This window comes from Podarcis tiliguerta (genome assembly GCF_965153285.1).
Source record: "Podarcis tiliguerta genome assembly, chromosome: 6".
Classification (NCBI taxonomy): domain Eukaryota; kingdom Metazoa; phylum Chordata; class Lepidosauria; order Squamata; family Lacertidae; genus Podarcis; species Podarcis tiliguerta.
In genome coordinates, this window is record NC_139539.1 from 14,458,984 (window position 1) to 14,471,989 (window position 13,006).

General features: G+C 46.3%; 1 protein-coding gene across 1 annotated transcript in view; it reads left to right on the plus strand.

The window, feature by feature from the left end:
* Nucleotides 1–5,905: 5,905 nt before the first annotated feature.
* The window catches only part of PMEPA1 (prostate transmembrane protein, androgen induced 1), a 91,449-nt gene continuing 84,348 nt past the window's right edge, over nucleotides 5,906–13,006 (plus strand). Inside the window, exon 1 of the mRNA XM_083447085.1 lies at nucleotides 5,906–6,142. The gene's annotated coding sequence lies outside the window, so the exon portion shown is untranslated. The remainder of the gene's footprint in view (nucleotides 6,143–13,006) is intronic.

Consider the following 13,006-nt stretch of genomic DNA (forward strand, 5'->3'; position numbering starts at 1 on the left):
TCTGCCCTGTACATTTGAAGCACTATCATGCCATTTTAAGCAGCCATGGTCTGCCGCCACCCCAAAGAATCCTAGGAACTGTAGTTTAAGGGTGCCGGGGATCATTAGGAGACAAAAGCCTTGGATCTGCCAAGGGTGGTCTCCATTGTGGTAGCAAGGCGGTCTTCTCCATCATCTCCTATCTGATCAGCCTCCAATGCAAGCTAAATCCCATCCCCACACTTCCAGCCAGATAAAGGCAAGCTGCAGTTAATGAGGAAAAGCGGTTCAGATTGCCAAACCAAACTAGGAAGAACAGGGTTTATAGCAGGGATGTGGGGAAACTTACGGCTCTCCAGCTGGTGTTGGACTACAACTTCCAACACCAGCAGGGACAGTAATCTGACTGACAGCACTCAGGCCAGCACTGCAGCCTTGAGGACACCCTTGCCCTCTAGGGCTTTATCTGATTGGCTGGTGGAAGATCTAGAGTTCTGGTTTGAGCCATACTCCCCTCAGCACCATAGTCAGACAATTTATCTCACCCAGTTTGCCTGCCTTTCTGGCCTCCACCTAAATCCTCTTAGATTAGCCCCTCTTCTGTTTTTCCTTTTCTAGGGTCCCACTGCTCAGGCTTCTTCTACTCCCTCTTCTGTTTCCTCTGCCCAACTCTGACACCAAAGCAGCTTACCCAGTCCCTTCCAGAGACTTCACTGTTTGCACAAAAACCATTCTCGGCCCAGTATACCTGAAGGAGCATCTCCACCCCCATTGTTCTGCCTGGACACTGAGGGCCAGCGCAGAGGGCCTTCTGGCAGTTCCCTCACTGCGAGAAGCTAAGCTACAGGGAACCAGGCAGAGGGCCTTCTTGGTAGTGGCATCCATCCTGTGGAACGCCCTCCCATCAGATGTCAAAGAGATAAACAACTACCTGACACTTAGAAGACATCTGAAGGTTCAGGGAAGTTTTTAATGTGTGACATTTTAATGTATTTTTAATCTTTGTTGGAAGCCACCCAGAGTGGCTAGGGAAACCCAGCCAGATGGGCAGGGTACAAATAATAAATTACTATTACTATTCATGCGTTGCAATGCAGATACCGGTGGGCGATTAGATAGGGCTGCTGTATGGCTGCATTTCCCCCAGACATATTTGTCAGAAATAGCAACCCCGTAGAATTTCTGAAAATCACAAAAATGTCCAGAAAAACGTAGGTGTATGCAACCCATGTCTGAAGTGTTGATTTTTTGGCAAATTTCCTTAAAAATAACTCAAAATCTTCTGTTTTTGTTGTGGAAAGGTTAGCACTGGTTTTCTGAAATGCTTGTTCATGTGTTTAAAATAACCAGACCTAGGGCAGCAGATCAGAACAGAAGCCAGAGTGATGCACTGTGGACTCAATATCTAATAGCACATTTTTGGTGAGGGGGTGGAATCCCCCCCTGCCCCTTCTAATAGCAGTTCCACATGCTGCAGCATAAGCTGCTCCTGAACCTTGGGGAATTGTCAAAAGCAGTGAGGAGGAATTAAAGAACCTTTTAATGAGGGTGAAAGAGGAGAGCGCAAAATATGGTCTGAAGCTCAACATCAAAAAAACTAAGACCATGGCCACTGGGCCCATCACCTCCTGGCAAATTGAAGGGGGAAGAAATGGAGGCAGTGAGAGATTTTACTTTCTTGGGCTCCATGATCACTGCAGATGGTGACAGTAGTCATGAAATTAAAAGACGCCTGCTTCTTGGGAGAAAAGCAATGACAAACCTAGACAGCATCCTAAAAAGCAGAGACATCACCTTGCCAACAAAGGTCCGTATAGTTAAAGCTATGGTTTTCTCAGTAGTGATGTATGGAAGTGAGAGCTGGACCATAAAGAAGGCTGATCGTTGAAGAATTGATGCTTTTGAATTATGGTGCTGGAGGAGACTCTTGAGAATCCCATGGACTGCAAGAAGATCAAACCTCTTCTTAAGGAAATCAGCCCTGAGTCTGAAGCTGAGGCTCCAATACTTTGGCCACATCATGGCTACCTGAGAAGAGAAGACTCCCTGGAAAAGACCTGATGCTGGGAAAGATTGAGGGCACTAGTAGAAGGGGATGACAGAGGACAAGATGGTTGGATGGTGTTCTCAAAGCTACCAGCATGAGTTTGACCAAACTGCGGGAGGCAGTGGAAGAGAGGAGTGCCTGGCATGCTGTGGTCCATGGGGTTACGAAGGGCTGGACACAACTAAATGACTAAACAACAACAAGCAGTACCAACAGTAACAGAAATAAAAAGTCAGAAACCCCATTGCGTACACAAACCTTTCTCCACACATAACAGGGGGGCTAAGTTCAATATGTATTAGAATAAGACACTCAGAATTATTCCTGTTGCGGTGCATGGGGGACCTAAGGTTCTTTTAACAGTGCAATACAATTCAGACTTTTGACTTCAAGAAAAGTAGAAAAAACTGTGTACTTAAGACGGGGTTACTGGCGTGACTGCAGTTGTGTATTTGGAGGGCAAGAGATTAGAAATATGACAAGGATAGTAATGAATCATTCACGATCCTCTGATGGCCTTTATGGTTTCACAGGAAGCATCTAGAGTGGCTTTTTAAATATTCATTCTTAATTTGTGGTGCAGATGTGTCGGTGGATCTAAAGCCTAGATCTGGCAGTTCCATTTTAAACGGAGATAGAATTAAAACGCTGAATTTTGTAGACACGGCGGCAGGGGAAGAAGGCATCCGCTTTCAGTTGACAACCGTATTTCGTGAGAGATGGTTACCCGTGTGATGAAATATTACAGGGGTCAGCACTCCTTACCATTCACTGGTCATTAGATGGGTGAAATTGGTTACTTTTCTCTCTCTGGAGAACTAGATAGGACTGAAGGAGGAAGTTGAGGAAAAGTGACCCTCTTTCCCTATTCCCTCAACCTCTGGGCTTTTCAAGGCTCAGTTGAATTCTGCATCCGGCTTTTACCCAGAAACCTTGGAAAACCAAAGTCTGCAGACACACTTTCTCTCTTCCTGCCTCTTAGGAAGGGGAGGGGGTTAATTGGGGGGAGGGGAAATGGCCAGAAGAGGCAGTGTGCATGGCATCCCTCCCAAAATCCATATATGCCCATGGGCCTAAAAATGTTGGTGAAACTTAGTATACTGTAATGTTCTCCATGTGTGGCTACGTAGCCCTGAAGACTGTTCAGAATAGAATGCTATTGCCTAGTTATTTGTGAATGCCAGAAAGTCCATGGGCAGGTAGGGTCTCAGCCTGTATTCCAGGTAGAGCTGGTAGACAGCTGCCCTGGACACAGAACTGGCCTGCGCCTCCATGGACAGCTGTGAGTCCAAAATGACTCCCACCTGCGCACCTGGTCCTTCAGGGGCACAGTTACCCCATTCAGGACCAGGGAATCCTCCACACCCGCCCGCCCCCTGTCCCCCAGAAACAGTACTTCTGTCTTGTCAGGATTCAACTTCCATCTGTTAGCCGCCATCCATCCATTATGTAGATGGATTAGAGATTTTTGGTGATTAAGTGGTCTATAAATCCTGATAAATAAATATATACAGTGGCCCTGGTCATAGCTCAGTGGTAGAGCACATGTTCACTCTGTATCAGCCTGCTGAGATTCAACTAGGTCAGTGGTGTAGCAGCTGCTCTGCATGCCAAAGATCCCAGGTTCAATCCACAGCATTCGGTCCAGTATATCTAAAGGAGCGTCTCCACCCCCATTGTTCTGCCCGGACACTGAGGTCCAGCGCTGAGGGCCTTCTGGCGGTTCCCTCACTGCGAGAAGCCAAGTTACAGGGAACCAGGCAGAGGGACTTCTCCGTAGTGGCACCCTCCCACCAGATGTCAAAGAGAACAACAACTACCGGACTTTTAGAAGACACCTGAAGGCAGCCCTCTTTAGGGAAGCTTTTGATGTTTGATGAATTACTGTATTTTAATAATTTGTTGGAAGCTGCCCAGGGTGGCTGGGGAAGCCCAGCAAGATGGGCGGGGTATAAATAATTTCTTCTTCTTCTTCTTCTTCTTCTTCTTCTTCTTCTTCTTCTTCTTCTTCTTCTTCTTCTTCTTCTTCTTATCTCCAAATGTCTTCTCCCTGAAATCCTAGAGAGCTGATGTCAGAAAATAATGGTAGAAAATAATGAGCTTGATGGACCAATGGTCTTAGTATAAGGCAGCTTCCTATGTTCCTATGAAAGATACTGACCTGTACATACTGTAGACTTTATCAGTCAGTAACTAAGACATAAGATCAAACCGATCCATTCTTAAGGAAATCAGCCCTGAGTGCTCACTGGAAGGACAGATCGTGAAGCTGAGGCTCCAATACTTTGGCCACCTCATGAGAAGAGAAAACTCCCTGGAAAAGACCCTGATGTTGGAAAAGATGGAGAGCACAAGGAGAAGGGGACGACAGAGGATGAGATGCTTGGACAGTGTTCTCGAAGCTACTAGCATGAGTTTGACCAAACTGCGCGAGGCAGTGGAAGACAGGAGGGCCTGGCATGCTCTGGTCCATGGGGTCACGAAGAGTCGGACACGACTAAACAACAACTAAGACATATGACATCTGCCTCTTCCACTCCTGGCAAGAAAAAGGAGGGAAAGCACAGAGGAGTAGCAGATTCTGAAATATGGCACTTTCACACCACCAGTCTGTTCAACTATTCTGTGTTTGGACACGTGAACTGTCTGAGATTGCTGCCTGCCAGTATCTGCTACCCAATGATTGTCCCACCACACCTGACAGAAGCACAGGAAATGTGGGTTTATCTTTCTCTGATGTCATAAAACAGCCCCTTCTTGAAATATTTCATCATCTTCCCAAGTCCAAACGTAGCAAAATTAGTCAAGAAGCGTTTTTGAACAGACCGGCTGTCTGAAATCGCTTATTGTCTAGATTTGTTACCCACAGACCAGTTGAAAATTGCTGAGGGTCTTGCCTGACCACTTAATGGCTTTTCTGCTTGTTGCAGCAACTGTAATGCGCTGGTGTAGATGTGGTATGACTTACAATAATGATGCAAACATTAAAACCAATATTAAAAAAATCAACAGAAACTGAAAACCGAAAACCACATTCATAACGCACAAACACATATAAAGGTAATACAACACAAACCACTAAAAGACAAGCAAGCAAGAGGTCTGAATTAAGGGCCAAAAATCTGGGTAAAAAGAAACATAATTTTTTTTTTGGTCTTGTGCCTAAAAATAGATAGCTAGTGCCAGACATGCCTCCCTGTTGACAGCATTCCAGAAGTGAGGAGCCACCACTAAAAAGACCCATTCGGATCTTGTCACCTTCTGCACCTCCCTTGGTGGAAGATCACAGAGAAGGGCCTCAGATGGTGAATGCTGGGTCCAGGTTGGTTCATGTGGAAAAAATATGGTCCTTAAAAGAAAAGGAAAAGCAAACACTTCCCTGCTGCCAGCTGAAAATTGAGGGATCAGGGCAATGTGGGAAGGGGAGAAAGTGGGGCGGGCGAAGAAGGTGTGAGGCAGGCATGGGCAGTGCCAGATTTGCGTATAAGCTAAACAAGCTATAGCTTAGGGCCCCACTCTCTTGGGGGCCCCAAAAAAAATTTAAAGGAAGAAAAATCCTGGATGTACATTTCCAAAATATGAGATAAAAATGAATAAAACAAAATCTACATACAGCAACAGCTGCAAATGGCTTTAGATATATATTAGGTCCATAAATTACCATATAGCATATATTCAACACAAAAAACAGCGATAGTTTGTTGTTGACAAAGGACAGCTGGACATATAAAGGGCCCCATTCCCTTCAGTAGCTTAGGGCCTCATGAAACCTAAATCTGGCCCTGGCCATGGGCAAAAGGAAGCGTAGTAACAGTGGTGGAGTGACCAGATTGGGGCACGAGCTCCTCTCAAACATGGCAGTGCTCCTATTATTCTATTTTTCCTCCGCAGAGGTTGATGAAGCAGGAAGAAGGCTGTATCTCAGTGGAAGTGCATCTGGGTTCAATCCCCAGAATCTCCAAATAAGACTGGGAAATGCTGCTGCCTGAACCTCTGGATTGCCACTGATTTAGGAGCAAGAGAGAGTCTGTAGCACGACCCGGACCTGTTTCACGCGTAATAGCAACAAGGCCCCACACAGAAGACGGAGAGGCCTTCTCGATGGTTAATGGCAAGGTTAGTGTAAGTAGGTCACCGTTTAATGGTTTCCGATGAAACGTGAGCAAATGTGTCTTGTTAACACAGTGACTTATTTATGACTCAGCCCCATACTGTAAGTGTGAAGACATGTGCTGGCGGTATATGAATTAATATGGTTTGGATTTTGCTCAGAACACGATTGCTCTAAGGCTCTAGCCTGGGGCTCTCTGGGCAGCCAATTGCTTTAAATTGCAAGCACAGCCGAGAGGTGAGGTGTTGGGTCAAAGCCAAGGACAAAGGCCAGGGAGGGGGGAAGGACAGGGTGCAGAGGGGGGGGAGAGTTTTGCATACAACGGAGCAGTGTGCTGTAACTCAGAGGAACAGCAGCTGCTTTGAACACAGAAGGTCATGGGTTCAATTTGCCCCTACAGAGCTACTACCAGTCAGTGTCTAGACCAGGCACCCCAAACTTGGCCCTCCAGGTGTTTTGGGACTACAGTTCCCATCATCCCTGACCACTGGTCCTGTTAGCTAGGGATGATGGGAGTTGTAGTCCCCAAACAGCTGGAGGGCCGAGTTTGGGGATGCCTGGTGTAGACAATACTGAGCAAGATAGACCAAGGGTACAGTTCAGTATAATTGGTGGCAATGGTCACAGAGGACAAGCCTGAAGAAACCATTGTGGGGAGCCGGCCCCAAACTGCAACAAATCCCTGTTCCCATTGTTCTTGGTCTATTTTCAACATGGCTTCCAAGAATTACTAGTCCTGGGAAGTGGAGAACCAATGCAGAAGGAAAACACCAGCTTCTGTCTCTTGTCATGGGGATGTTTTTGGGGTGCCATAGCTATAAGGGGACTAGCTGGATTTTTGGCCCCGGGTGACGCCACAGAAGGGCACCACTGAGGCTCTCAGCCTCTATGGGGTGTACGCAAATGTGGGGGGCAGGATTTATTTTAGGAGGGCAGGCTTTATGCTAGGAGGGGCAGAACCAAGCTATCTGCGACACAATTGGTCAGTTCAGTATTTTTATTTAGTTACTTGATTTGGGGAGGGCAGCTGCCCCCTCTGCCCATGGTGGTGTGTGCCAAACTGGGTCTCTGACCCAGGCAAAATAAAGCCTAGTTTTTCCCCTGGGGAGGGGGGGGACCCTACTACTTCAAGCACCTGAGGTTCTGGCATGCTGCAGGACTGACCCTGCCATTAGGCAGGGTGCAGCAACCACCTCAGACAGCAGATACTGAGGAGTGGTGAGAAGCTGTTGGGAGGACAGAGTTGTGTGCTCCTGTTTACAATGCTATGTTCTCCGCCTGAAATGAGTATGTCCAGTTAACCAGAGACGTTCCAAGACCTTTCATTGCCTGAGCCAGAGGATCCAAATATACCCCAACCGTTTTAATGACGAATCTTTCCACATTCGCTGGATGGCTACAAGTTTTAGTTATTGCGTATTGTACCACACTTTCTCTGCATCGTGCTTAATTTTAGTCACCTCTATCTAGTCTCCGCGGGACGCGGATGGCGCTGTGGGTTAACCACAGAGCCTAGGACTTGCCAATCAGAAGGTCAGCGGTTCGAATCCCCGCGACGGGGTGAGCTCCCGTTGCTCGGTCCCTGCTCCTGCCAACCTAGCAGTTCGAAAGCACGTCAAAAGTGCAAGTAGATAAATAGGTACCGCTCTGGCGGGAAGGTAAACGGCGTTTCCATGCAGTGCTCTGGTTCGCCAGAAGCAGCTTAATCATGCTGGCCACATGACCCAGAAGCTGTATGCCGGCTCCCTCGGCCAGTAAAGGGAGATGAGTGCCGCAACCCCAGAGTCGGTCACGCCTGGACCTAATGGTCAGGGGTCCCTTTACCTTTACCTATCTGGTCTCCTCTTTCTCAGCCTTTTCTCTAAGTGAAAAAGCTCCAATACGTTGCAGCCTTTCAAGTCTCTCCAGCCTGTGATCAGTTTGGTTACCATATTTCTGAACTCTGTTCACGGATTGGTTTTTTTCTAGAAACATGGATGGAATTTGCCTAATGAACCCCATCAAGTGGAAGCCCCGTGCAAGGGCTTCTGCTTGTGAAAAAGGGCTCCCCCCCCTCTCTCTTCCCTCTGTGCCAACCACAGTTGGCTTACTTGGGGGGGGGGTCAGGAAAACCCCTAAAACTGAGCAGGTGGAGGGGGGCATCATTCAGTCTGGAAAGCCGATATGCTTACACAGAGTATTTGTAATAGTGTGGCACTTAGGTCCACCCATAAACAGCAATTTTGAAAATAATAAATTTCAAATTCAAACATTTCCCATTTTAAAAAATCCAAACCCGGATTTCAAATTGGCATACTTGCATTGACAAATTTATGTCCCATTAATTCTCACTGTCCATAAGCTGGGAATGAGTTGGCATAGCGTTGGTGGATGTGAGTGCCAACATTTTGCCTTAACTGCAAACAGTTGCTTTCGATTCCCTCAGTGTTCAGCTTTGCCACAGAGGGATGGTGGAGGAACATCACCTGAGAGTCCGTTAAGAGTCACCCAGTAAGTTTCCCTCTTCGCTCTCTAGCCCTAAGATAATTCACAACCTTTCAGCTGCTAAGCTTCTTAAATCACATTTGTTCTCTGTGATACAAGACTTTTCGTCTCATCCCCACCGGATTATCAAGTATTGTTGAAGCTGGGCATAGACTGTCAGGTGGCAAAAGTGTGAAGATTAAACAATCTTCTGGGAGTCTGTTCATGTTCAGAAAAGCCTTTTCATCAGCAAGAGCCAGTTTCCAAACAAACTTGGGAGTCTGTTAGAAACTTGTTTAATACTATTTTTAAATCCCATTTTCCACGGAAGCCAATGAAAGTTCACGCTTAACATTAAGAAAGACCATGCTTGGCGCTTCATAATTTCCGTAGGCTTGCAAGTAATTTGGGGTTTTTTTCATGCCATTTCATTATGAGCCCTTTTTTAAAAAAATCACCTTGTACTTTTGCACATTTGGCATTGTTGGTTCTCTAGGGGGAGAAGGAGCAAGATAAAGACCCTTTAACTATTTGCAAGCAGCAAATCATAGCTATGAAGAATTATGGAGGAGCCATTCCCTCCTTTTTACAAGAGAACCCAAAGCTGTCTTTATCTCTGAGTAACAGGATTTGCCAAGTATTTTAGCAGCTTGTTCACACTGCTATGGCTGAGCTTGCATCAGCAATTTTTTATTATTATTATACATGCCTTTCTTCAGACAGGTTTATTTCTCAGCTAAGGGTGGACAGAAATAATTTTGGACTAAATCTTAGTGCAAAGATAGGCATCATTTCTGGGGTTATTTTATCCCTAGTGCACTTGTCTGCGAAGAGCAAGGTAACTGTGGTTTGCTGTTGCTGTTGTTGTTTGTTTTTTAAACTCACAGGAAGAGACTGGATCTCTCTACAGTCTTTCTCTCCACATGTCTCCAGCCACGATCTGTGGCTGTCACCAAGCTGTCACACAGCTCTACCCCCCACCAAAAAAAAGCATTTTGGGACCCCATGCCAGTTTTCTGCCCCTAGCTTCAGCCACATTCCTCTCTAGCAGTGGAGGCCTGCACTTTATCCCCCAGGTATTGATATTGGGGTGGGGGTTGAGAGCCAACCCTCTAACAACATACGGTAACAAACCTATCCTATTAAAGGTTTAAGCCAGGGGTAGGAAACCTGACAGCCTCCTGCTGCTGGTAGACTCTAACTCCCATCAGCCCCTGCCAGCATGACTACTGGTCAGGAATGATGGGAGTTGTAGTCCAACAACATCCAGAGACCGCCTTGTCATGTGATTTCCCTGACCAACCTGCACATTACACAGAATGAGCTGGTAGCCTGAGGCAGTAGAATTCTGGACTGCACCACCTAAAAAAACTGTAGGTGGGAGTTTGCATTTTTTTAAAAATGCACACTTATTTACTCTACTATGTTATATATGTCTGCACAGAAGTAAGCCTTATTGAGATCAGTGGGGCTCATTTTCAGGTGAGTATAGGACTGCGCCCTTAAAAAAAAATCCTGACATATAGTAAATATCAGGAAAAATGTTATGAATACTAAATTAAACATACAGTGGTACCCCGCAAGACGAATGCCTCGCAAGACGAAAAACTCGCTAGACGAAAGGGTTTTTCGTTTTTTGAGTTGCTTCGCAAGACGAATTTCCCTATGGGCTTGCTTCGCAAGACGAAAACGTCTTGCGCCATTTTTTTTTTAACCGCCAATGCATTCCTATGGGAAACCGTCAATACACATTGGTGCTTCGCAAGACGAAAAAACTCGCAGAATGAAAAAACTCGCAGAACGAATTAATTTCGTCTTGCGGGGCACCACTGTACTATTAATAATTGTTTTTTTATTTGTACCTCACCCATCTGACTGGATTGCCCCAGCCACCTTCCAAAAGGTGGTGGTGCTTGTTACTTATCCCGCTTTTCCCAGGGTATCCAATCATGATCTACTATATATTTTGCAAGTTTGTTTGTCTGTTCCCTATGCATTTAGGCAACTCTTAAGATACTTGTAACCAAATTTTGCATAATGGTTCCTGAGATCAAGAGCAGGTTTCTGTCTTAAGTTTGGATACAAATGGACCCCATTTTGAATGAAGATGACAGGCTGAACCTTTCAAAACAGTACTGATTTGGGGCGTGTTGGGGGTTTCTTAGTTTTCCAAGCAATGTTGGGCATGTGGCTGCTAGTTATAAATAAAACGATATAATCACACCATTATAAACTTTCAGAACACACACAGGGAGATTCAAACATAAGACATCTCATCTGTTCATCCCAGAATTCTGCCACTCCAGTCTATCCCCTCATTCTACTTCAGGCATAGATTGGCTCTCACATATTACCCAAAGTGCTGTAGGGTGACCCAGTGCTGTTGACAACAGCTGGACTTTAGCACATCACTTGTACCTGTTGTGCTAGATAGGAGTTTCCAGTGTGCTACAAAGTGTGTTAGCTGGCCACTGTGAATTAAATTTACCTAACATTCCTTCTGATATTTGCCAGCCAGCCATATCTACATAGTTGGCCCATTGCTAACTGTCTTAGAAAACGGATCTCTCAATGAGTAGCAAGCTCTTGGAACTCTGAACATTTGACTTGCATGTTGGTTGTGAGTTACTGTATGACCAAAAAATAATAATAATGCACACATTTATGGCATCCAAATATGAAAATGTGATTCCTAGGCTACAGAGAAATGCATACTTTATAATTTGAAGAGCTCAAAATTCTTTTTGAAAGATGAGCCATTTTTAGAGGTCCTCTTGCCCTCATTACAAGGAATGCGGGTGGCGCTGTGGATTAAACCACAGAGCCTAGGACTTGCCGATCAGAAGATTGGCGGTTCAAATCCCCGCAACAGCGTGAGCTCCCGTTGCTAGGTCCCTGCTCCTGGCAACCTAGCAGTTTGAAAGCACGTCAAAGTGCAAGTAGATAAATAGGTACCGCTCTGGTAGGAAGGTAAACGGCATTTCCGTGTGCTGCTCTGGTTCACCAGAAGCGGCTTAGTCATGCTGACCACATGACCCGGAAGCTGTACGCCAGCTCCCTCTGCCAATAAAGTGAGATGAGCGCCCCAACCCCAGAGTCGGTCATGACTGGACCTAATGGTCAGGGGTCCCCTTTACCTTTACTTGCCCTCATTAGTTACCTATACTCTGATGTCTTGTAAGGGGCAATATGCAAGTTGTTACAGCAAAGAGTCACGTGGCAGCATAAAACGAATGCACATCCCATGACCTGAGCTTTCATTCAGCTTTTCACTCACTCAGTCTTGATGCCAAACATAGGAAGCTGCCTTACACCAAGTCAGAGTAATGATCCCTCTCTCAACACTGACTGGCAGCAGCTCTACAGAGTTTCAGGCAGAGGTCTCTCTCAGCCCTACCAGTGACCGGATGCCAGGGATTGAACCTGAGACCTTCTGCATGCAAAGCCAGTACTTTGAATTGGGCCCAGAAACTAATTGGCAGCCAGTGCAGTCTGGCCAGGATTAGTGTAATATGCTCTTCGAGACTGTGAGCAACCTGGCTGCTGAATTCTGCACCAGCTGAAGTTTCCTAAGCATCTTCAGAGGCAGCGTTGCATTAATTTAACACACATGGCTTCCCCCAAAGAACCCTGGAAATGGTAGTTTCCCCATCACAAGCACTACAATCCCCAGCACCTTTAGCAAACTGAAGTTCCCAGGATGATCCTTTGGAAGAAGGCTTGTGTTTTAAAGGTGTGTTGAATATGTACTTTAAATGTATGGTGTGTGGGGTTTTTTTGTGGGGGAAGAAAGATACAGGACCTGCAGTCAGTTAAAGGGTGCCTTTCCAAAAGCAACAGCTAGAGGTGAGTAGGATCAAGTCTTTTATAAGGACAAGGGCAACTGGATCCGCAGGGGGACAGGTCACCACTGCAATATTTATCTCCCCCCTCCCGTTTCTTCCGCACTTGTCCTTTTTTTTATTACTGAAAGGGCCATGCCTGTTGGCTCGTCACAACTGAACCTCTTTCGGGCCTGCTTTCCCCCTCCCCTCCCTTGCAAACGAAGCCCAGCCGACGGAGGTTGCCCATCCGAAGAGGCTCGCTTGCTACTGCTGCAATAGCCCTAGCCCCATATCCATTTCCCACAAGGTAGGGACGTGGGTGGCGCTGTGGGTTAAACCACCGAGTCTAGGACTTGCCAATCAGGCGGTCAGCGGTTCGAATCCCCATGACGGAGTGAGCTCCCATTGCTCAGTCCCCGCTCCTGCCAACCTAGCAGTTCAAAAGCATGCCCCCAAAAGTGCAAGTAGATAAATAGGTACTGCTCCGGCGGGAAGGTAAACGGCGTTTCCATGCACTGCTCTGGTTCGCCAGAAGCGGCTTAGTCATGCTGGCCACTTGACCCGGAAGCTGTACGCTGGCTC